Source organism: Tamandua tetradactyla, chromosome 3 (assembly GCF_023851605.1).
Source record: "Tamandua tetradactyla isolate mTamTet1 chromosome 3, mTamTet1.pri, whole genome shotgun sequence".
Taxonomy (NCBI): Eukaryota; Metazoa; Chordata; class Mammalia; order Pilosa; family Myrmecophagidae; genus Tamandua; species Tamandua tetradactyla.
The window spans coordinates 147,642,128-147,661,045 of NC_135329.1; the positions used below are offsets into that span (position 1 = coordinate 147,642,128).

Here is an 18,918-nt window from a genome sequence, read left to right on the forward strand (position 1 = left end):
CTAATTTGCATTAGTGACAGTAACTGGAGAAATTTAACACCTGGCACTGGTTGTACCAGAAATTGAATATTAGGTACTTGGGTGCTAAAAACCCATTCAGATCTTCAAGGGGGATTTTTCATCTATTTATGTGCTTCTCTCATGTTTGTCATTTCAAAACTGTTCCTATTATATTGGAAGAAAACTCACTGCCTGCAAAAGTTCTGGATATACTATTTTCATCCTCTGCAAGAGAAACAGTATTATTTACCCAATAGCAAGAACACACCCTGAAAAACAGCACCACCATTTCCACGCATCTAAAAAATATGGCAGTGGCCTCCGTAAGAAGCTGAGAAGCAATTTGATTTCTGCTGGCCTTTCCTACCTCCCCCTACAGCTTTTCTCCCCCAAGCTTCCTTTATTTTCTCTTCCTCACTCCTCCTCCCAAGCCCCCTCTGTGTCACTGTTTCCCTGGTAGAGGCTTGGGTGCAGTGTATCCAAGCGAAATTAAACCTCTGCTTAAGAAGATCACATTGTTGTTACAAGCACAATCCATATGTTTATATAGAGTAGAAAATTAGAAACTGCAAAAGAGGCGAAGCTAGTGTTAAATGATATGGGAAGTGACACTTTACATAGCCAGTTACAATTAACACATTGATGGCATTTTGCTGGCTCCTTGCAGTGATAATGCTGTTGTCAAATGTGTTTAGTGCACCAAATCTCCTGGAGCCTTCAGCCAGGCAGCGAGCTTTTGACAGATTGAAGGTTCGGAGATAGGCTATCATGACAGATGGAAACTGGCACCGATGTTCAGCTTTAGCCGATCACAGGGGACCTGCCCCCCTTATTCTGCAGGGCTCGGCTCTGCAACCTTCCCCCTTCTGATGAAAGCAGGGGATGGCATTGTTAAATAGTGCATCTGTGTGAGTTAGACTCCTCTGATGAAAGCATAAGGCAGACGCGCTGCCGTGAAGCAAAAGACAGCCTCTGCTCTAACTGCATTTTAGATAGACTTGAGGAAGACTCTAGGGAGCGAGGGAAAACTTTGGTAAATTTCAGACAAAAAGGGAGAAAAGATCACCCATTACTTTCTTCTCTGCAAAGGGTAAAAAAATCCACCTCTGATGATAAAATCCCAATTAATGATTTGCATGCATATTTCCCCAAACTAGCGATCTTTATGGAATTGTATGGATGTGTTTTTCCTCTCTTAGCATCATTTCCCTGTTATTAATCAATTAACTCCCTAACAATCCAAGGGAAGCTGTAAGAAGAAGCAGAGGGGCATTTGTGAATCATGGACTTGTTGGGAAACGAATTCAATTACTCAGATGCTCTTCTTGACACACTGGGCTGGGTTCTTGAATCTAGGTTTTAAAATCCAAGACAGGGGCTCGCAGAGCTTTACACAGCTGGGCATAAATGGGCAGATAATATAGCTAATTAACCTTTCACCCTCTCCCCACCAACCCCCGCATAAAGAGAAACATTAGTCACTTTATTTCCAACGTCCATCTATTTCAAAGGCTTTCGCTTCAACTGCTGTAGCCCTTTCTTCTTGCTGACTAAAAATTCCTCTTTAATTTCCCTAAACTGGCTGAAGAGTCCTCTTGCTTTGCAGTCTTAATCTTCCATTCTGCTCTCACCCATACAGGTTGGGAGCAGCAAGTACTGCAGCCCATTTGAGGTATGATAATCAGCTGATTAGCTAGTGGAGTCGTTTTCCCTGAGGCTCTTTTGTGTGCAAAATCCTCACACTCAATTGACATGTGGACATCATAAAGCTGATGAAATGCAATTGTAATGAACAAGAGGGAGCAGCATCTGCAACAGTCTAAATGAAGGACCCTTCCCTCTCGACATGCTAATTCAGAAAATCTGCTCTTAACTCGTACTCCCCCTGGATTCCAAATTGAGGTGCATCTCCGTGAATGCATATTCAAAGAGTGAATTAGCCTCTGTGGCAAGTGAGTGCCTAGGCTGGCCAGACTGATTCTAATTTCAGGACAGATTATGCTGCATCAACCATAGTAATGACCTGACAGTTCATTTGTGATGAGAGTCCTACAGTCAGGGCTCCTGCCTGCACGGACAGACACAAGTGTACAGAAAGGACCAGCAAGACCTCTAACACAAGGGCTGCTGTGAAATCATTCCAGCCCAACCAGCCCAATGAAGGAGGAAAGAGGTAAGGCTCTTAAAGAAATTAATGTGTTCTCATATTTAAACCCAGTTGGAAGGGGTCACTGGGTGTTCCCTTCTCTATTATAGGATCATGTACACTCAGTAGGCATTGAATTAGGAAGAAAGCGGTGACACTTCTCTCTATCTCCCTTTTCAGAAAACCACCTTACTTGCGAAGAAATTTCCAAGTGAATTCAAACTTGGCACGCAAGTTTGTATTTTGGTGTTTTCCTTTTTTGCATTGAATTTCAAACCAATCAGTTTGTAGGAAGAAAAACTGCGGCATTAGGGAGAGAAGCTGTTCATTTCCATTGCCTGCTCTGTGACAGTTGCTAATACAATGTGACAGGTTGGTTCATCACCATTTGGGATCATCTCTAGGTTTTCTGAACTACTCTTTCTATTAATAAATGCTAATTAATGATGGTAAGGAATGCTTGCCTTTATATTGAAAAGCTCAAAGCACTTTTCAGACATTGATTTATCTTTGAGAGTTAGAAAGAGGGCAGGTATTAACACCATTATTTTTACAGAGATGGAAGTCGAAGCATGGTGCTAAAATGACTTGTGCAAGGTCACAGCGCAAACCAGTCTCAGATCTCTACCTTGAACTCTTTTTCACTCCTCTGCACAGTTATAGACACAGAAAAAACTTCAAGGAACGGTGTTGCTATTCCAGCGTTAAGGAAACTCCTTCATAAACATCGCTAATAAATACAGCACATGCTTTAAAAACAAATGAACAAGACAGGCTTAGTAAGGACTGATAATAAGGGGCAATCCACCCAGCGTCTGCATGGTTCCCACAGAGGTCCTTGTCAAGGGGCTGCATTTCCAAGATTATAAGAGCACTTCTCCATCCCTATATGCTTTTCGGCACTCACGTTGACCTTGATCTATAGCCTTTCAATTCAGTTTAACTCAATAACGGTACAGTGTGAACCTGTAGACTCAATCAATTATTCCTCATCTTCCAGGCTATTTGGAGGCAAAATTTGGGGTGGCTGATAAGAGCTGTCATTGGCCAGCCCCCCTCCTGTAATGACTAGGACTTCCCCATCAGCTCAGTGGCTATGTATTGAGGCCAAAACAACCTGGCAGGCACTTTAGGGAGCTAAGAGGAAAGAGGCAAGTTCTTCCCAAAGGCTAGAGTGCCTCTAGCACTCACTTATAGGAAAAGACAGACACACTAAACACACAAACCAGAAAGCACAAACCTCATTCCAACTGTGCCAAGATACACATGCAGCCCCCAATTTGCCGACTGGCTGTTTTCCAAAATCTGCTTGTAAGTTAGTTGTTTCAATCTCACAATGTGTTTTCCCATGGAAGCCAAGTTTTAAATGGTAGTTAAGTTCTCAAGACAGCTATCGAAACCATATTTAACCTATAATATAGCTGACTGGACTACTAATGTGTACCTGCAAGGATGGCTGAAAGAGCACCATTGGCATTAAAGGCTATGGGCTTTGGGATCAGGTGGCCAGTGTTCAAATGGCTCTGCTGCTTACCAGCTTGTGATCCTGTACAAGCTGTTTGATCTGTCTAGACCTCAGTTTCTTATCTATGAAATTTCAGGGGTTGACGATAGCCTACCTAATGAGATTTTCGTTAGAATAATTAAATGAGATACAACATTGAGTAAAATACCTGACCTGATAAATAATAAGTACTCAATAAATGCTGGGTAGGAATAAAAGGATCGTTTGCATAGATTATTTTTAGCTTATGTTTCTCAAGAATTAATTGCTGACATCCTTTACCACCCCCCTCCCATGCCAAGAATTTGAAGGGGCTTGTGAGTATGCATTATCTTATTGGGGAAGGTGTCCTTCCTTATTTGTTTAAGAAAAGACATTTTAGCATATGGGTTAAGAGCCAGATTCTGAAGCCAAATATGTTTAAATTCTGGTCCTGCCACTTATCAGCTGGGTGGCCTTGGGCAAGTTACTTAGTCTCTCAGTTCCTCAGCTTCCTCATCTGTAAAATGGGGATATTATTAGTATACATTTTGTAGGGTGGTTGTAAAGATTAAGTAATTAATATATGAAAGGGGGCGGGCCACGGTGGCTCAGCAGGTAAGAATGCTCACCTGCCATGCCAGAGGACCCGGGTTCGATTCCCGGTGCCTGCCCATGTAAAAAAAAAAATGTATATATATATGCAAAGGGACAGCCTTGTTATAAGCACTATAAGTGTAACTATTATAAAATAGCATAGCCTGCCATTTGTCAATGACAAATGAGCAGAAAATCAAGGCCAGGTCAGAGATTACTGACTGTGTCAAGGTTACAGTTAGTGATGGTCTGAAACTCCAGGTTGGTCTCCTAATCCCTAGTCTGGTGCTCTTTCCAGGTCACAAGGGTCCCTCTACCACATACATATGCGGTACCCTGGAGTGTTGGTTAACATTTATTGACTACCCATTGGGTAAACAGCTTGGGGCTGGGTACTGGAGGGTTTCCCAGAAAAGAAGAAGTTCTAGGCAGGCCACTTCTAGCCTGCTCCCTGTTTTCATACAGCCTGTGAGTTAAGAAGCTTCTTTACTTTTTTGAAAAATTGGAAAAAACTCGAAAGAAGAACAATACTTCATGATAAATGATAATTACGTGAAATTCAAATTTAGGTCTCCATGAATGAAGTTTTATTGGCACGCCATCATGCCCATTGGTTTCTAAGGCCGCCTTCATGCCTCAGTGGCATCAGTGAGAAGTTGTGATGGACACTGTACAGCCTGCAAAGCCTAAAATAATTACTATCTGGCCCTATATAGAAAAAGTTCGCTGACCTCTGGTCTAGACCCAAGAAGACTCTTCTGCCCGGTTACTGCTGAGAAGGGTTAAGATGTTCTGTGATCTGATGGTATAAACACTGAGCTCCCAGGGGCTAGGATGAGACTCTAACTGCCTTTTACCACCTGAGTAATATTTCAGGGAATGTTCTGTAACACAGACGCAGAGCTGTAGAGTGGTTGAGCTCAGTGACTCAGGAGCCAGGCTGCCTGGATTCAATCCCAGGGCTACCACTTGCTAGAGTTTAGGCAAGTTACATATTTTCTTTTATGCCTCCACGTCCTTTCTTTTTTGCTAGGTAGAAATAGTGGGATCATTTGCATAGTTATTTTTAGTTTATGTTTCTGAGGAATTCATTGTCAACATCCCTCACCACCACCCCTATTCCAAGGATTTGAAGGGGCTTGTGAGTGTGCATTGTCTTATTGGGGAAGATGATTTTCCTTATTTGTTTAAGAGAGGACATTTTCGCATTGGGGTTAAGAGCCAGATTCTGAAACCAGATGGGTTTAAAATAGGACTGTTGATGATCATATGAGTTTTTACATGTAAGTACTAAATTATACTATACTAGTGTTAGACTTTATTATTATTATTATTATTTTGAAGTCTTATATCCCTTTGGAGAAAAAGAAAAAGACAGCCTCCTGGAAGCAGTGGCCAGTGGTCTGCTGAATTTCACTGCTCCTACTGTCTCTACTGAGCACGGAAGTGTCTTGTCCTGCCAAACTCTCTTCCAGTTGTTTATTTCCTTGTGCTTCCATAGAACATTATACATCCTTGATTAAGGCTCTTATGTTAAATAAAAAAAAAATTATGCCTATTTTTGCCCACACTAGATAGTGGGTTCCTGAAGGAAAAAATAATTCTCATCTTTGTCTCCATGGCACCTGGTATGTGGAAGATTTTTGGTATGTGGCAGTATTAGCAAATATTAGGTGAATTCGAGAATGAATGAATAATACTAGAAAATGACATGATTGAGAAGTCTGTGTGCTTTTTTTTTTTTAATGAGTATAAGTCTTCTAAATGTGGTAGTTTATCCCTTCAAGGTACGAGCTTGGAATGCAATTAAATTGGGAATTTTGAGGTTTAAAATAAAGGACATATGGATACTACTGCTTACTAAATTCAGAAATCACAGAACAGGATTCTTGGTCTGGGAGAGACTTATCTTGAATAGGCTAAGGTACCCGGTAACCAGCTATATATATGATCTTAGACAGGGCATTTATTGACCTTGGGCTTTGACATTTCATTGAAAAACAAGGGAAATATGTGATAAATAGTCAATAAGGCCTCGTCCACTCCCCAAACCATGATTTCTGCGTTCCCCAGAAAACTCACCAAATTCTGACCGCCTGTGAGCTGGGCTCCTGGATAATGCTGGTGGATGTTACTTAAGCTTTTTCAACCTGAGTTTGAGAGATAAAGAATCGTGTGATCACTTGAATTGTACACATAAGGATCAAGAGGCAGTAAATGCATCTGTCAAACCAGCTGAGGTGCTGCTGCTGGAAGGCTTTGGGTGCCCTGTTCGAAGCCTGGGCTCCACATGGAGTGGATGATATGAGGTTATTGATGGTGATAAGAAGTGGAGGCAAATGATCGATTTTGTGTTTTAGAACACTAACTCTGGCTACAGAGTGGAAACTGGATTGGAGAAAGAGAATGACCCCAAAGTACAGTAGTACCTGAGGCGACATGGGTTGGAGAGGTATTTAGGAGGTGGAACAGACAGGACTTTGGGTTTAGGTGCTTAGATAACGCTGAGCATCTGGATAAATGAAAGGCAGTTTACGTAATAGGCAACAGGAGAAACAGTATTTATGGCTCAACTTTCATTTTCTTGTAATGTATTCTTTTTTTTTTTTTTTGCATGAGCAGGCACCAGGAATCAAACCCGGGTCTCTGGCATGGCAGGCAGGAACTCTGCCTGCTGCACCGTGGCCCGCCCCATTTTTTGTAATATATTTTGATAAGAAAAAGTCATGATGGGGTGCAAAGGTAATTCAGTGGTAGAATTCTCACCTGCTGTGTGGGAGCCCCAGGTTTGATTCTGAACCATGCACTCCCCCCACCAAAAACAAACAAACAAAACAAACACAAAAATTCAATAAGTGGTGCTGTAAAACAGGATTCTCACATGGAAAAATAATGAAATGTGACCCCACTGTACAGCATACAGAAAAAAAGTCATGGACTTACATATTTGTGGAATCATATTGGTGCCGATGTAGGATAGTGACCAAGGACCTGGATTTGATCTTAATTCATAATTAAGAGATCTTTATCAATTCACTTTATCTTTGAAGCCTGAATTTCTGTGTCCATATCACCCAAAGTCATGGTGAGCATTAAATAAGATGATGTATATTAAAGTGCATATCAAAGGACTGGTAAATAGCTGGCACGATATTTATGTCGGCTGTTATTATCAGGGTGCTTTGGGTTTGTCCATTTGCGGTCCCCTCAAGCCTTCAACTTTGTTTTTGTTGTAGCAATATAAATGTGGAAGAGTCAGGCTTAGATGATATTGCCAAAACTGGATTTTAAAAGTTAGGAGACAAACGTAAAACTTTAAAACCACTATTCTAATAAGATGTTAATCCTTGGTAACTCAGAAACAATTTAATGGAACAATTGGTGAAGTTAAATGCAATCTTTTGAAATCAGTTTAAATGCACGGCTTGCAACTCAAAGGTTCAAAAGAACTCCACGTGCCTGCTTGGGAAGCAGCAAACAAGGTCAGTATTGATAGCTCACGCTTCAGTGAGTGTATCAATTTAAAGCTTCATCAGTGATCCTCACTCATCTGCAGCAGGGCCTGGCTGCTGTCTTGTAAGAACCGTGTGACTTACGAACCTATTAAGTAACTTCTTCACTTGGGCCCTAATGAGCCTATTGTTTCCCTGGAAGAACACAAACACCTGAAGCCACAAATAAGAGGGTGCAGATTTCAACCACGCCTTACATAGAGGCAGTTTTTGTTCTGATTCTCCGTGCTTTCAAGTTGCTTTGCCAGCTTGCGGGAGCTACCTCCCTCTTCCCATGTGCTGTGTTAGTTAGAGGGGCCCTGAGGAGGGCTCCTGGGCCCTTGGTCCACTTCAAAATGCTCTGGTTAGGGCTGACTCCTCTGCTGGGCAGGGCTCCTGTATTGACCATTTGGAAAGTTAATATTAGACATGGGCCCCTGGAACCAGGAAGTGCCTTTGCAGTAAAGATGATCATCCTACCCACATTGTTTTGTATCCTTTATGGTAGGGGTTGCATTTCATTCTTTTTCCATGTGCGTATCCACTTTTTACAGAACCTTTGTTGAATTTTTATTTGGGGGAAGTGCACGGGCCGGGAATTGAACCCGGGTTTCCATCGCAGGAGAGAATTCTACCACTAAACTACGCTTGCACCCCCTATTCTTTAGTGTCATTGTGCTTCCTGGCAGAAACCTGGATGAACCTATTATCCGTGGAGAAGAGGGGCACAGAGCCCACCAAGGAAAAGGCAACCTGGAGATAGATGCCCATTATCCTGGGAGCTTTAACCAGGAAGTCTGAGATTCTCAACTCTTGGCTTTAGCCCTGCTTTTCTATCACTTTAATTCAGGATTTGCATCCCCACATCTCTCTGTCTCTCTCACTCTGCATCTCTAACTCTGTATCTCTCCATGGCATCATTTAGGGGAGACGAAAGATTGAAAATTAGTCCCTCAGGGTTTGGGGGCCAATGCTCTCCTTGGAGGTATGGTGGTAAAAATAAATAAAATTATAAATGTAATAAATATATATATATATTGTTATGTTTTTAAACGGTGGCCGACTGAAAAATCAGAGGAACTGAGTCTGAGTTTAAAAAAAGTTTATTGTCCCGGGGCGAGGTTCCTGGGCCCAGGTGCTCAGGGTGCAGCCGGGAAGTCGCGCCCCCCTGGGGGCGGTGGGGCTAGATATAGGCTAGCTAGTGGGGGTGCTGATGATGCCTACGGGGCCTGCTGTGGTAGGTTAGGAGTTTCCCCGAGCTTTAGGGCCAGGGGCATAGCTACGGGCCTTGGCCGGGGGGCATAACTATGGGCCGTGCACAGTGGGCATAGTGTGCAGTGAGGGTCCTTTGTCAGGCCAGGTCCTGATTGGCTGAGTTTGAACAGCTATGTGCCCGGATGTGCACTAGTTTTAGTTGGGGGGGGGGGGGGAGGCTTCCAGCCAGAGGCTACTGGGCCAGGCCTTACATATTTGTTTACCATCTTGATAAGGTGGGGTTGGAAGATGACAGCCAATATATAACAAAACTACTCTTTTTCCAAAATGAAGACGAGCTTGGGAGTGAGAAAGCAGAGAAGAGAGGAGAAAGGAAGGGGCGAGAGAATCAGACACTGAACCCATCTCAGAAAGATGGGCACTGAGTTTTCCATGGCCAGGTGTCCAGAGGATTTTTATGAATGTCTAATATTCAATTTCCAGTTGTTTGCATAACTTATCTCAGCAGAGTTTCAGAAGTTACTTGTTTGAGGACTTCAGAAGGAAAGTAGGGAAAGGTGGTGGAATTACCTGGACCTGGGGGGAAAGGAGAATGAACAGAGACAATAGTCCAAAAGGTGGAAGTGAACATGAGACAATAAGCTCCTGGGAATTTGCAAAGATCCTTTCTGATCTGTATCTGGATCCCATGACAATGGGGAGTTTCTGAAGCTCCATTAGGCCTGTTGCAAAGTTTTAGATAGGGGTGGATCAAGGAGAACCACAACCACTGACATCCATGAAGCTTCTCCTGTGGGTCAGAACTGTGGGTCTAAGGAACAAACTCTTGGCTCTTGGTGGTTAGGGGGAACGAGAGGTGGGGCTGTGATCTCAATGGTGGGAGCATAATCAGGATTTCTTCGGATAATCTGTTGTGTTCTTTTCTTTTCTTGAAAAGTCATTGCAGATAGGCACCAAGTGGGGACTCAGCTTCTCTCACATTGTAACTTAGATGTGCAGAGAAAATGCTCTTATAAAATTCTCCTTGCCAACTGATTTCTCTTCTCCATGAACTGCTTGCTGCTCAGAGTAGCAGGAAAAAAACATTTTAGCTTACTCCAGTTTAAGGTTTAGTCAGATAAAGTAATTTGCAAACAAATTGCTCTATCATTCCAATAGAGAGCTATCCCTTGCCTCTGCTTCTCTGCCTGAGGTGGCTTCCAGTTATATGGAGTAAATGTGATCTCAGGGCATTGGGGAAGACAGACACTCAGATATGCACACTGTCCTTAGCCTGTCCCTGGTTTGGCCACAGCAGCATCCCCCTTAGGCCAGTGTGCATCTTGTTGGAATTTACAGTTGAGGTTCTTAGCAAGTGCAGCTTAAAGGCTGGCTTGATATAAGTCCGGTGGTGCTCCTACCTGCTGACTCTGCTTCTCCTTGGTTCTACCTTATGTCAGGACCCTCTGAGGTCTGGCTGCAGGTCTTGATCATTTTTGGTAGGGTTGCCATATTTAGCAAATCAAAATGCAGACATCCAGTTAAATTTGGATTTCAGATAAACAATGATTTTTTTTAGTATATGTCCCAAATATTACATGTAAGAGTATTTATTGTTTATCTGAAATTCAAATTTAATGGTACATCCTCTGTTTTATCCAGCATCCCTTGTCCCAGGCCCAGTGTGATATGCCCAGCACCCCTCGCCAGCAAGGACTATGGCTCCTGATGATGGAGCCTTTTGGCAGGCTCACCACCCACACCTTTAGGAACCTCCTGAGACCTCCACAAGGCACAGGCTAACATCTGGGCCCTTTCTGTGTCCAACAGAGCCAGGAATTCCCTGAAGGAAGTAAACTCAGGCCCTTCATGGCCACCCAACTATGCTAGGCTGACACTTCCCTGATGTGGCCACTCCACAATGGTGTCAGGGAAGTCTGGGAGCAACCTTCCACTAGGGCCCCAATGGGAGTGCACCAGGAGCCCTTTCTGCCCTTGGTGTTAACCTTTCATCTTTTGCACCTTCTGCCTCCTTCTCCCTCTTACTTGGCCAGATCCTCCAGGCAAGAAGCAGTCAGTGTCTCTTTTATTTCTCCTATGTTATATCCTCCTTCAGCCATAGGACAGCAAGCAAGCCTCACACTTGGCTGCCATAGGCAGAAATAAAATTTTCTTTGCACCGTAGGAGAACTCAATGACCTGCATTCCACAGCCTTGCTTCTGGTTAAAGACAGACATATTAGAGACAGAAATAAAGGAATTTAGCAAATCCTCTCTTAAGACAATAACTTGGCTTGCTACAAAATCCTATATTAAATGTCAGGTGCCAAATATTTTTATTTTCTCTTTCTTTGCACTCCTTCTGTTCCAATCTTGTTTTCCTCTGGGTAAAAAGATATATGCCCAGCTGATGGGAAAGACGATCAGGAATTCAGAGAAGGAACAGAGAAAAAGCACATTAATAATTTTTCACTATATCCCCTCATTATATTCATCTTATGAGTAGACAGATACTGACATAGACACTTCTCTGAGTTGCACATCTTCCTTCTCACTCTCCTGAGAGGTCCTTGTAGTAGGAAGTTGACATTGTCACACGAAATCTTCAAGAAGTAAATTAATTCCTGGACAATAAAGTATTAAGTTTTACAAATTGAATCATCAAACTTCTCAATGCAGAAAGGCAAAGAAAATAAAATAGCAACAGTCCAGTAGCCGCCATCCAGATAAGATTCTTTAGCTGGAACCTTACAAACTTCAAGTTTACAAAGATATTAATTTTAACTATATGACAAAATTATTTAGGGCCTTATGTTTTCAGTCAAAATATCATCTCCTGAGCTAGTATTTTATCATCTACTGAGCTGGTATTTTAGGCTGCCGGATGTGCCACTCTTAAGTACATTATTTGGTGGGACACAATTGGGAGATGCAAAAATGGGAAATCACAGTTCTAGGAGACATTTCATCTTTGACTTCCTGAATTGCCATTTGTAGATTGACCACTGAGGAGAAGATTCTATAATCGTATTAGTATTGTCTTATCCCAGGCAATAGATAGTTTTATTTTTACCTTACTGCAGGCCATCTTTGCCCCTGACGCCCTTGTCTTCCTTCTGCTCTGCCCAAGTGGACCCATGGCTCCAATGTGCGTTGTCCCAAGAACTGAACTTTGTGAGACTGTTTATATATAGCCCACCATTTCTGGATTATCAGTGCATGCTTTAAAATTACCCATGTGTCATAAGTTTTCTCCTATAATTAGGTAGACTATTTGAGCTGGAAGGTAAATTGGAGATAATCCAGTGCAATCCCCTTATTCTACAGATTGAGAAAGAGGTGAAGTGATTTGTTCTTTAGCCAGTGGGAGGTAGAGCGAGGATGAGAAGCCTCTTCAGTGCCTTACATGGCCCACTGCCTCCCCTCTGCTGATTAACAACCACGACCCGCCATACATTCCAGTATTGAGAACATCGTAAAGTTTACATTGGCCTATCTTGTAATTAGCTACATTTTAAGGGTTTGAAGGTGGGCTCAGCACTCCATTTCAGCATATTAACAGTTTCACAAGGAAGCAGGGGAATTTAAACAGAAGACAAAAAGGGAGAACATGTTCTTTATTTGGTAGCAATGAAATCTGTTTCAATGTTATTGGATTATAGTGGCCCAATTTTTATCTAGAATCAGCATCACTGAAAACACTACTCTCAAAAATGAATAAAAATTATGTTCACATACTTTGTGGATTAACCTGAATAATGATACAGACAGTATACCTACTTGTGGTCATTTTTATATGCGTTGGATTTTTTTTTTACATACAGTCTTTTCTGGGAAGTTCTTATTTTCTGCATCATCAATTGTTTATTTTAGTAGGGAGAAGATACAGACTCTTTATATTCAGATTTAAAAGCATTCAGGATCTAGTTATATTTCCAAGTATATGTATTACTTTTGCCTCATTGTTTCAAATTGGATCACCTAACATAGCTTCACTGCTCTTGGTTTTGAGTTCCTGCTCATGCTTTAATGATTTTCAATATCTCCATCATACTTCAAAAGCAACTCAAATACTACTTTCTTTATGAAGCTTTTCCTTGTTTTTATTCCCATGTCCACCCTCTCCAAAATTAATCTTTAAATCCTAAGTGTTCCCAAAGCACATTATTTATACTTCTAATATACTAAATAAATAACCAACATATGTGTAAACCTCGTCACTTTATCAAATAACTTTTACACTTATTAAATATTTCAGTTGAGGTTGGCACTAGCAACCTTCTGCATTAGCGCTCAGTTCAGCACCTTAGCTCCTTCTAAGAATGTTAAGAACCTTATTAGTGAGGTCCTAATTTTATACCTATTTTTGTGTAATCCACTGTATTATGGCCTGCATGTGCTAAATGTCTTAATTGATACTTATTGGAACTAAATTGATAGTGGAGTCCAACCTGACCAGAAGGAATTAAATTCTTATATTAGGTATGTCCTTGTCCTTTGATGAAGTCTCTGGTAGTGACCCTGTCACTAGCATTACCCCAGCAGGCATTGCTAGCCTCAGATCCGATCTCCGAGTCTGAAATCTGGCAGCCACCTCAGTGCTCAATAGCTGGGTAATAATGCACTGCCTTGGAATAATCATTTTCAAATGAATCAACAACAACAGCTATTTGCCTGATCTAATTAGCATCACCTTTTTTGAGCAGGCTGAAAAAGGTTGGCATATTCTGTATGATGCAACATGCAGCAAATTATATAGACAAGACAACATCACAGGGTCAGGCACTCACCTCCTTGGCTGAGGCCTTTCTGGCAGTTTTTTTTCTTTCTTCCTACACTAGCTCAAAAAATTGTTTGCATCATTTCAAGTATGAGATCTAAGGAAATCCTTGATTTGAAATTTGGTCCGAATGTGGTTTCTGTATTTAAAGAGACTTACTTTGCGGGAGTATTTCAAGAATGTAGGTGAAATTCTCTTCACATCCAAGAATATTTGGGAGGCAATTTACTCTGAATGAGAAATTAACTCTATTTATTAACCTGGCAGGACTGTCAAGAAAGAATGGTACTCCCCCCACCCCCCCATCTCTCCTAGGAACAAAGTCCATGAATTCTCTGCGAAGGGAATGGCTCAAAGGATAGAAAGAAGGTATGGCTCCATCTTTAGGAGGAAAGTAATTTCCCCAAACTGTAAAGAAGATGTATATGTGGGGAAGAGAGTCTGCTAATGGTTGAACACAATGCTCTCTTCTCTCTCACTTTGAAGGGATTGCCTGAACTTGAATTGGGGGATGAATTTTAGAGCAACGGTAGATGGAGCTGACTGATGCAGACACATCTCTTCCCAGATGTGGTCATGGTAGGCTGGAGACCAGTCCTTTCCCCATATTTCAGGACTGTGTGAGATGAGGAAGGAAACTCTACAGTGAGATGGATGCCAGATATAATTTTCAAAAAATAAAATGTGGGCTCTAGAGCCAGACTTCCTGAATTTATAAATCTGGCCATACAACTTTCTGATTTTGTGGGCTTGCATCAGTTACTTAACCTCTCTGTGCCTCAGTTTCTTCATCTTTAAAATGGGAAAATGTTATTATCTACCTTATAAGGTTGTGGTGAGGATAAAAAGAATTAGTGTATTTAAAGCCTTCAGAGCAGGACCTGGCAGTATTAAGCGTCTAATTCTTGTTATCGTTATGGTGTGTGGCTGAGCATGTACTAGCCATCGCATTCAGGCCTACTGCTGTGTGGGTGGCTTTGGTTCAATGTCCTCTTCCTTGCTGTTAATTCGAGATGGCAAGTTCTTGGAGGGTAAGTGTCAGTGTCTCTGTCTCTTTATCTTCCCCATGACATTGCCTCTGTGTTCCTGTAACACTTACGTTGCAGACAATTTTGAACACGTGTGTTTTGTGAGTTCTCATCTCCGTAGCTCACCCAGTTCTGAACGTAGATCTGTGGGAGGATGTTCAGTAGAGCACTCAGGCTTCAATCAGGGTTTTCTGGTGAGACTGACTGAAAAATCAATTATCGCAATTATTTATTAGTGGGTTTTAGATAGTATGGCTCTGGGCGGGCCATGGTGGCTCAGCAGGCAGAGTTCTTGCCTGCCATGCCAGTGACCAGGGTTCAATTCCAGGTGCCTGCCCATGCAAAAAAAAAAGAAAAAATCAGTAATAAAGAAAAATAGTATGGCTCCTTGGTCAATTACAGACTTCTCAGATTAAGAACCTAAAATTGCAAAATTTTCAACCTTCAAGAGACCAAGTTCAACTCACTAGTTTTATGAAAAAGGAGACTAAGACCCTGAAGGAAGCCATTGGCTCAGGATCACATGGAGAATTAGAGAAGGTGTTGGTTCCTTACATCTTCCCTATTCGAATGATTCCAGAACTTTCCCCCCTAAAAATAACAGTTTAAGAGTTAAGGAGCCTAAACCTGGGTCACAAAAGAGTAAGTAAATAAAGATGATGACTGATGCCAAAATAAATTTACATGTCTCTGAAATAACGGTCATGGGGAATAAGGCGTTCAAAATCCACACTTTCAATTTTTTTTTTTTTTGGTCTCTGGCTGTCTAGTTTTAAATTAGAGCATTTAAAATGCTAGTGTTAAGGGGAAAAAATGAAAAATGCTGTAAAGTTAGCAAAAGAAAGAGGACAATTAAAACAGCAGGAATGTATAAAACCCAGAAAGCATGAAACAAGATGAGCTCAAGTCCACTCAAATTTACCATTTATGACTCTGGATGGAGAGGCCAAGCTCTCCTCCCTCATTTAAACCATAAATCTAGACAAAGTGACTGAGAAAGGTTAGAAGTAAAAGGTAGAGCAATGAGTTGCCTTAAAATACAAATGAAAGGCCAAGGACGTGGCATCATTAATAGCAAATGTTGTAGAAATCAAATGAGGAAAAGAAGCATTAAACAGAGGCCAGTTTTTAAATGAAGTTTGTATTTCCAAAGGAAATATAATTGAGGAGGGCCTTTATACACAATAGTAATGAAGAACATTAGTATCCTTCCCCCAAATTTGACATATCAAATAGGCACAAAACAAACATTCAAATACTCTTAGCCCAGTCTCCAAAACCACAGATCCTGCTGGCTTAGCAAACCTTATTTTAGACCCTTGGCCAACATATTCTCTTGCCCTGGGGGCCCGAACCCTACAGATGGTTCCAAGGGATTTCTTTATATGTTTCCTTCCCTTGCCCTCCTTTGTGACGCCTGTAAATATACCGCACAATTACAAAGTCGCAGCAGCATGCAATATTGGAACAGAGACACCCTGTTAAATCTGTTCCTGACAGCTGTGAGCCCCTTTTAAATTTCAATTATGAGATCAACAAATGTAATGACTCACAGACCATTACCACCCAGTGTTCTGGAAGCTCTGGGGCTAGAGGAAGGCTACACCACAACTGCAGCACAGCCAACCCCAGGGAGGAGGGCTGGCTGGGAGAGACTCCTGGTCATCCTCTTCACCAGCCCATACCTGGATGTGCTTGAAGGAAAAACTCAAGAAAAAACATGAAAGGCACAAGCTGGCAGCAACTTAAAAATACTAGGTGTGCTTGCTGGCTGCCTACACAGCCTGAGCAGTTCCCTGACCGCAGCCTGTTTCCTTTCATCTCACCTTGTTCCAACTTGGAAACTGAGTCCCTGGAATCTGTAGTTAGGGAAAGAAAACGATTGAGGTTCTCACTAGTTCTTAGTTCAAAAAATCACTTTAAAAATTCCACTGTGAAGACGCAGCCTGTGCTCTTCCCATTTGAAGACAATCCATGGCAGAAATTCTCACTTCCCAGGACCATGCCTGCAAGACACTCACCCTGGCCCTGGGCCCTCTCGGCCTGGGTCCACAATCACAGCAAATGGGGATATTGTTCCTGGTTCACTCAGGTCCCTGCCTGTGCTCATGTGGATCATTAGCCAGACAGAGCTCCTGGCAGTTCCCATCCTTATTTGGGTCTACTCTGCATAGCAGTAATTAAAAAAAAAATGTTTCAAGTAAACTTCTAATTTTTAAAACCCACATCTTTTTCTGCAACTGATAAAACAATAGCTCTTCTTAAAATTCATCTCACATTGTTTCAGATTTGTATAGGATTTTGGCAGGAATTATTTAAAATTCAAATTTGATAAAGGACTCGATAAAGATTATTGCCCACAATAATCAGGGGTTCTTAATGTATTGGATAAATAGCAATTAGTAATATTAATCCAACAATCTATTAACCACAATTCATATAGTCCCAAGTTGCTGAAAACCAAAAGGTTTTAGAACTTATTTGGCAGCAACACCTGACCTAAACCAACATGAGCTGTTCATGGGCTTTGTTCTACTTTGCGAGAACAGTCATGTTTTTCTGCAGAGATATTAATGTGTTGATTATCAAGTGCTGCCCCAGACTCTGTTGGAGATGCTATGTAAGTTCATGCATCACCTTACCTTTCTAAACTCTAAATAATTCTAAATTATGAGACACGTCCTGCCCAAAAATTTCAGACAAGGGATTGTGAACTTGTAAAATCAGATCTGTAGTGGACTCCATTACATTTGTCTTTAGGGCTCTCTCTCTCTATTTGCTTTTATTGGAAGAGCCTGTTTGTGCATAGTATTGTCACGAAATTTGCATGTGTGTGCACTAAAGATAGGGCTTATTCCCTAGAAATTTCTTACCAGTTTTCTCATCAGTTTTCCCACATCTTTAAATATTAAAATTAAATTTACTTATTAAAATAATTTTAAATTATTTAATTTAATTTGATATTTAAATGATTTGGGGTAAATATTTTACCCAAATCCTCAGCTCAGTTCAACATGTCTTGCTTACCCTATCCTGCCCTGGCACTGCACTAAGTACTATGAGGAATGCAGAGGCGAGCAAGATAGCTACTGTCAATCATCAATCACTTAGAGCAACCTGGCGGGACGCGCGGCCATGTAAATAATGCTCACCTAATGCAAGGTTAAAGGTCATGAAGAGCAAAGTTACCAACAAAAAGCTGAGGGGCCAAAGAAGAAGAGTAATATCTCTCTTTCAGAGAGGAGGTGACATTTGAGCTTGTTTATTTGTGCCTTGAAGTTTGTTGAAATTTTCCCATGTGAAGAAGAGAGGGATTCTATTCAAGAGCTTTTCATTAGCCAGAGAAATCCAACCTTTTTTTTTTTTTTTTAAGATACTGGTATATATATATTTTTAAAAAGAAGAGTAAAGAAAGAAAGTAAAGAATTTCCAAAGTACCCTTACACAAATTCAAGTATATTTTAATATTTTCTTTGAATGCCTTTTGCGCAGAAAATGCAATGCAATAAAAGGCTACTCGTGGGATAATTACCTGATTGTGAGAAGTGTTAATGTCTAGTCTACTATAGGTGGAGTGATCTGGTTTAAAGTGGTGCCATGGTATCGCTTCTCGGCCTTTTGGCTAAGATCAAGTGTAGTATCTGTTCTTATCAGTTTAATATCTGATACGTCCTCTATCCGAGGACAATATATTAAATGGATTTTTGGAGTTGGGAGATGGAATAGGAGCTTGCTCCGTCCACTCCACGCATCGACCTGGTATTGCAGTATTTCCAGGAACGGTGCATCCCCTATGGGGGAATAATAAATGTATTCAAAAATCAAAAAAAAATAAATAAATAAAATAAAGTGGTGCCATGGACATCATCTTTGAATCCCATCAGTTATCCCCATGACTGTAGATTTCTGGAATATTTGGAAATAAGTTAGAACATCTGAATTTAAGAGCTCATATGAAAGTGAGACCAGTATGACATGGAAACTTCTGTGCCCTTGACACCTGGTGCCACATCCCTTCTACCTGTGCTAATCCCACAAGAATTTGGAAGAATCATGCAGGGAAAATAGCCTGGACAGAGGCGAGAATGTGGGACAATGTAGCTATGTCCTGTGAGAAGAAGTACTAACCATGCTGAGCTACATACAGTTTTTTGTTTTGTTTTTTTATTAATTAATGGAAAAAAAAGAAATTAATCCAA

General features: G+C 41.2%; 1 non-coding gene across 1 annotated transcript; it reads left to right on the forward strand.

The window, feature by feature from the left end:
- Positions 1-18,321: 18,321 nt before the first annotated feature.
- On the forward strand, positions 18,322-18,512 carry LOC143678575 (U2 spliceosomal RNA). Its single transcript, XR_013173356.1, has one exon. It is a non-coding gene; the product is annotated as a U2 spliceosomal RNA (small nuclear RNA).
- Positions 18,513-18,918: the final 406 nt, after the last annotated feature.